At 38.4% G+C, this 6,546-nt stretch overlaps 1 long non-coding RNA gene and 1 pseudogene across 1 annotated transcript; both read right to left on the bottom strand.

Moving 5' to 3' along the window:
* Positions 1 to 1,116: 1,116 nt before the first annotated feature.
* On the bottom strand, positions 1,117 to 5,185 carry LOC124280747 (annotated as a pseudogene).
* Positions 5,186 to 5,214: 29 nt separating this feature from the next.
* Positions 5,215 to 5,739, bottom strand: LOC124280766. Its single transcript, XR_006899763.1, has 2 exons — positions 5,638 to 5,739; positions 5,215 to 5,346 (listed from the first exon to the last, which is right to left on the bottom strand). It is a non-coding gene; the product is annotated as an uncharacterized LOC124280766 (long non-coding RNA).
* Positions 5,740 to 6,546: the final 807 nt, after the last annotated feature.

Below are 6,546 nucleotides of genomic sequence, written 5' to 3'. Positions count from 1 at the left end.
GTATGTCTTGTATCTGTGTTTTGATAACCTCATATGAGTAGACATATACTGACAGTATTTGTTTAAGAGGTTCCAATCTTACTTTCAATATGCTCATCATTTGTTCAGTTGAAACTAAATGTATGTCTACCTGGCAGTTGTACATATCTTCTCAATTTGTTTTTTCCCTTCAAAATTTGATGTTGACCTTGATGTGATCTATGACTGTATTTGGTCAGTCTCTTTAAAAAATGTATTTTGGGATGTTAATTACATGATTTCAGGGCACAAGTCATAAGGAAATCAAAGGTTGAAAATCGTATTATTTCATTCATTCAGACTCTCATCTTTAAGCTAGGTAAAATGTGTAGATGATCTGTGTAAATAAATGTACTATTCAGAAGGCAAAAAAACAAATGGTCAAGATTTTTCTCCAAGGTTGATTACAAAGTCAATATTTGTACCAACTATGTGTCTCTTATCAAAACAAATGAACACAAAGATTTCAGGAACTGTTGTATCCCTAATAAACAAACAAACAAACAATTATGTTTTCTTTTTATAATGTTTGTGTAGATGATATTTAATTATCAAGAAATCATATTGTTGCATAGCTTCATCAAAATATGAGCTTTTGTACACCATGTAACTAGGCCTAAAAATAGATGTTGTGGTTCCAATTACCCGACTGACCCTTGAATTCTGGTGCTGACCCTATTTTTTTTAAGTGGTATGAATGGAAAAGGCTTTGAGATACCATTGTCCCAGCACCGACAGCCATCGGTCATTCTGATGGAGACAGTCAACATGATGGCTGCAAGCTTGATTGAATAAAGAATTACACATGATAAATGTAATTTTAGTTTGTACTTTACTTCTAAAAAAATGTAAAAAAAACAACCTATTTACCTACCCTAAATTTTAAAGTGGTGTGGGACGGCGGGGTAGTCTAGTGGTTAAAGCTGCTGGCTCACAATGGGAAGAAGACCCGGTTCGAATCCCCACATGGGTACAATGAGTGAAGCCCATTTCTGGTGTCCCCCGCCGTGATATTGCTGGAATATTGCTAAAAGCGGCGTAAAACCAAACTCAGTCAGTCAGTTAAAGTGGTGTAATGGGAACCACAAGTTTTTTTAATTTGGCCCTATGGCACTTACTCTAGCTTATATGTTGTCTTGCCACATCCTTAAGATTTAATGAAAAATAGTAATATATACATGTAAAGTGACTTTTCTGATATTTTAAAAAAGAACTGTGACTATAATGGTATAAAATTGTCTGATCTTGAACAGGCCAGATATGGTGATCATTATGTTTACATATATGTAGTCAAGGTAGCACTCATTTCATTAACAACACAGTTTCTATTGTAACACGAAAGGGTATTTAGTGCACCAATGCATAATGCACATGATCAACAATGTGTGTCATTGTGAAAACCCATCCTGTTATCAACCATTTGTTTAATTGTGAATGCCTATCCCGTTATTAAGAAGGCCTATCTCATGAAATGTTTACCATAGAAGGCCTCCCCTGTTAACTGTCAACAATTTATGTCATTATGAAGACCCATGCCCACTGACATGGCATCTGGTTGACAGGGATGGGAGGGATTGTGATGTTGATCCCTTTGGGTGAAGCATTCTGCCAGGAGAAGGAGCCTTCTGTGTAGCCAAGGAGGCTGACTTTCATTCCAGTTTTTGGCAAAGCTGATCCAAGGATGAGTTGGCCTGGTTGTGGCCAGTTGAGCACAATGGCGTACACCGTCCCAGCTCTCTGTGTGTACCTGAAGAGAGAATACACAGTGTAGTTTAAAAGAACACTAATCCTGCAGGATATCCCATCCTTTTCAGCGGTTAGTATATAGATGATAGCTCTGCACTAAGTAATTTACACCAGCCAAATAACATGATATAACAGAGGACCAATGTGCTGTTTATTGTCAAAATATGGTGTAAAGAACGCCTGGTGTGACTGTGTCAATCTGGGCCACCCAAGGTGTGGAATATATAAAGTACCTACCAAACTCATAGTATGACTGTGTCATTCTGTGCCAGTCAAGGTGTGGAATACAGAAAGTACCTACCAAACTCCTGGTGTGACTGTGTCATTCTGGGCCACCCAAGGTTTGGAGGAGTAGATGGCCTCTCCATTCACCTTTAGCCATTCTCCCAAAAGACGCAGTCTCCCTCCTCAAAGATGGGTGTGATCATGCCATATTTGGTTGGCCCCACATTGATCAGCATGTTTCCTCCACAGCTGTAAAGGAAAATAACAGTACAGAACACTGTGTGAAATTGGTGTTTTATGTTGATGTGTTGCACACTTGCCCCATCAGTCTGGGCTGCCTCAGTTTACTGTACAGAGTTGCATCCCTTTGTTGTGCTAGAGACTGCCATCATGCGTTTTAGGTCTATTTATGTTGCAGGTGTTGTAAACCGCTTGTTCATGGATTGCACCAAAATGGTAAATGTCGAAGACCCACCTCACCTTAGATATTCCTCACATGATACTGATATGCTCATGGACATTCTAGTTTCAGCCAGTGTGGGATGTTTGCTCATGACATCCACCACTTGTTCCATATGTGGCATATTACAGATATATTTCTGTTGCAACAGATTTAATGTACAAACCTGACCGTTATAGTGAGTGAGGAATGTTAGGGTCATCACAATACTTGCCTGTCTCAGAACACAGTGTGTTAAGGTAGTGAGATATGGTAGCTTGGTTGATTGTGCTGACCTGTTATCTCACCTGTTTTGTGTGGCCAACACATACATGTATATTTCTACAGTTTTAGCATACACTGCTAACAGCATCAGTGTACACCTAATAGTTTTAGTGAACACACCTGGCAGCTTTAGTGGACAGTAGTGGTGTTCCGATTAATTGAAATAATCGAAGATTGGTCGAAGTGACCAAACGACCAAGCAATCGATCACATTTTCTCATAATCGAACACAAACGATTTTGGACCTGCTGTTTTAGTGTTTGAAACACTTGACAATGGAACATATCTTCGAAGTTGTCAGGGCCTGAAAAATTGTTTAATTCTTAGAAAACTCACTTCACTAACTGAAAAGTCATGACTGAATATTTCTTGAAGACTCCAGAAAGTTTATGTTCATGATATATTACTCATCAATTTAAAGTAGCAAGTTGCATCATGTTATACATATCTACAATAACAACCTTGATAGGAAAATCTGAAAAAAACTTATTTCAATGATTGTTCGTTGGTAATGAAGCAATCATCAATTGTGAGATTTCAACCAATTCCCAACACTAGTGGACACACCTGACGGTTTGAGCAAGCAGTGCTATAATCTCATTCATGGTCAGAAAGTCATCCAGAACAGCCTCTCGACGGAATCCCCATGATTGCTTGTCAATTGTCATCGCATTCTCCCACTTTCTTGGCTGAAGCACCCCTTAAACATGTAAGAATGGTTACTGTAGTGTCACCCATGTGTTCATTCATGCAGCTATTACAACAGCTCTTGAACAATCCGTGATTAGACATTATTCTGGAAATATTTCACATGATGGTTAACTGTATCTGTTTATCAACTGGGTTTAGTTATCACAATCTACCTAAATATTTAATTTGAGACTGCATCATAACACCAATCTTCACTAGAGCAAAAAACAGCCTCAATTGTCCAACAAAGCACTGATTCCATTTGATGCAAATGCCAAATTAGAGGAAGAAGTCACTGAAAATCAGTGGGATTGGCTCGTCATGGCCTTCTGGTAACACCAGTCCCTCATACAGTTTGCATACAAAAGAAAGCAATTTCATATTTAAAAGAAAGAAAGCAATTTCATATTTAAATTTAGCTTTTAATGTTGTTCCATGTAAAATCTTTGAAAGTTATTGACCTTATATTTGTGAAATAATTTAGTTATTTTACCTGGGTTGTACCTGTCTGCACATGTCAAGAACCCCCCATGATGACACAAGTCCCCCTTTCCCCATCTGTCATTGGTGACAACTGTGTCCTTCACTGGGCTGCAATGAGACTGATATGTACATTGTAAGTAATCACAGGGGCAAGTCACTGTTTGGTTCCAAGTCATTTGTCCGAAGGTATGAGGACTGAATGTAGCACTATTACTGCCAAAATACAGACTCTTACAGATGTGTATAAAATACAGACATCTAGATTGAGGCATAAGAGATTGATCTGGTTTCTGTAGGCAGTCCTAACTTGTTTAATTTGTCATGGCATATTATAAGGAACACTCCACAAGTAATTGGAATTTGAATAGTAAGTGCTGGTATTAACCTTATCAAAATGGGAGAACACACATTTGTTGAATATTATCAATGTGACGATTTGAACATTTAAAGTGTTAATAAATATGAAATACACAATGCCATTTAATAAATAGCTGTTTTAGCTCTGAATAGTTGGCTACTAAACCTGCAATGTCAGCAAAGTGAAAAGGGTGACAACATGTTTTCTGCAAAGCCTATGTATACCTGCCATTGTACCAATTACATGCTGAATGAACATACACTTGTTAAATACTATAATGTTAAATATCCGTGCCACTGTGGCTGTGTACCTGTCATTGTACAGCCAGGCCAGGAACTCCTTGGAACCCCAATAGGTGTCTGGATCAAACCAGTCTCCATCAGACCAAACAACATCTGGCTTATAGGTATTCACAAGCTCGTACAGCTCAGGAATGGTCTTTTTCCTGAAATAGAATGGTTGTAACAAGTCAAGTTCTCTGTCAAGTCAACAATATGCATCATGGACTACTGGAATTGTCATATCCTCAAGCATCTTATGCAAAGAATACTACCTCTAATACATTAGAGTAGTCCCTCCCTCTTTTGCCAATATATCTGCTTCAGGTACAGGCAGTTATTGGAACAATGTAAATGCTCCCTGTAAATGTGCTGGGGCAGGGCAGTTGGGATATAATGTGGTTACCATGACAACTGATTCAGAAGGTTGACACTGACAAGAATGTCTGTCGGAAATCTGAAGATTGTTTTGTGTGATTTCATCTAAATTGCAGGATAGATAAAGTATTTTCTCAGCTAATTATACACAATGGTAACTATAGATTTCTGATGTCCCCTGCTATTGTATTCATGGAATATTGTCCAAACTACTATTAAACATTACTCACTCATTCATACCATTGAGATCACATACACTAAAACATTACCCTACCAACCATCCATCAATGATGTATCTATTATACTAAAACTAACCACTGGAAACCTGGTGGTTGTGTGGTTGTTGGCAACATCTTGTAGATACAGAGGGTGGAACCACTCAAACATAGAGTGGTACAGGCCAAAATGGAGGTCTGTCTTGCTGCGGATGGCCTGGGCCAGCTCACCTGACAACAAATGTATATTTGTGTGTTGTTAAATGCTGCTCTCAGCATTATTCCTGCTAAATGTTCATCTGTATAAATAAAATCAGCCTGACAATCCAGTGATTAAAATGGTGAACAATTATCCATACTACATAGATAATCATTACACTGACACCACAAACCATATGTGTTGAGGGTTGACGGCATGTTAGATAATTTCACCGACCCCTTAATCCACATGGAGGGTTACATTGACCAAGCCCTTGTTTGTATTCACTGTGATATACAGTAAAGCATAATGCATGTTCTTACCCACAATGTCTCTTTTTGGTCCTACCATCTGGGAGTTCCAGTTGAAAGAGACATTGGTTGGCCAGTTGCAGAAACCTTCATGATGCTTGCTTACAAATACATATATACCTGCAACAAACAATCATGGGGGGAATTGAGGCAATTGTTGGGCTAGTGCACTGGACAGAAGTCACAAACAATGTATATTAATATAATGTCATACACTTCATGTTGTTTAACCAATTCATATAGACATTGCTACGCACGCATCAGTTTGTTTTTATTTGTTTGTTATTTAACACTGCAGCTATAATAATCAAGTCTTGACAAGACAATCAAGTGAACAACAGCAATGAGTATTGATCTACACAACTGGGATATGTTGACAAAAGAAGCAGTTGCCTAAAACATTTCAATTCTTTATCCCAAACATTGATTTAGAGGAATTTACAATATAGTAGTAGTAGCAATCATCTCATACTTAGCTCCAGAGTCTGCAAATAGTTCCGCCCATGTGTTGGCATCATAGAATTCAGCTGTAAAATCTTGAGCAAAATCTGCATAGGTCCAGTCTGGTTTGTAGTTTTTCTTCATGAATTCTACAAATTTGGGTACTATATCTTTCCTTTCCTCCCAGTGTTCCCAGAACCACTGAACCAAAACTTGGTACTGAGAACACTCCCCAGTGGATGAAGATTCCAAGTTTAGCTTCATCATACCATGGTGGAAGTGGGCGGAATCTAGGGACTCCCATGTTGGGTCGTGAGCTTAACTTCTGGGGTTTCCTTGTAGTGTAAAGCACTTGTTTGGATAGTTAAGAGGGTGAGGAAAAGAGTACCTGCCTAAGGGTAGCCATTTTAACAGTGGCTAAGTATATGACTGTTAAGATATATGACAGTGGTAGTTATCATTTCTTGATATGTTTGCACG

This window comes from Haliotis rubra, unplaced genomic scaffold (genome assembly GCF_003918875.1).
Source record: "Haliotis rubra isolate DU_JTF1 unplaced genomic scaffold, ASM391887v1 Scf273, whole genome shotgun sequence".
In the NCBI taxonomy this organism is placed as follows: Eukaryota; Metazoa; Mollusca; class Gastropoda; order Lepetellida; family Haliotidae; genus Haliotis; species Haliotis rubra.
The sequence above is the reverse complement of the archived record's forward strand: the minus strand, read 5'-3'. Positions and strand labels throughout refer to the sequence as shown.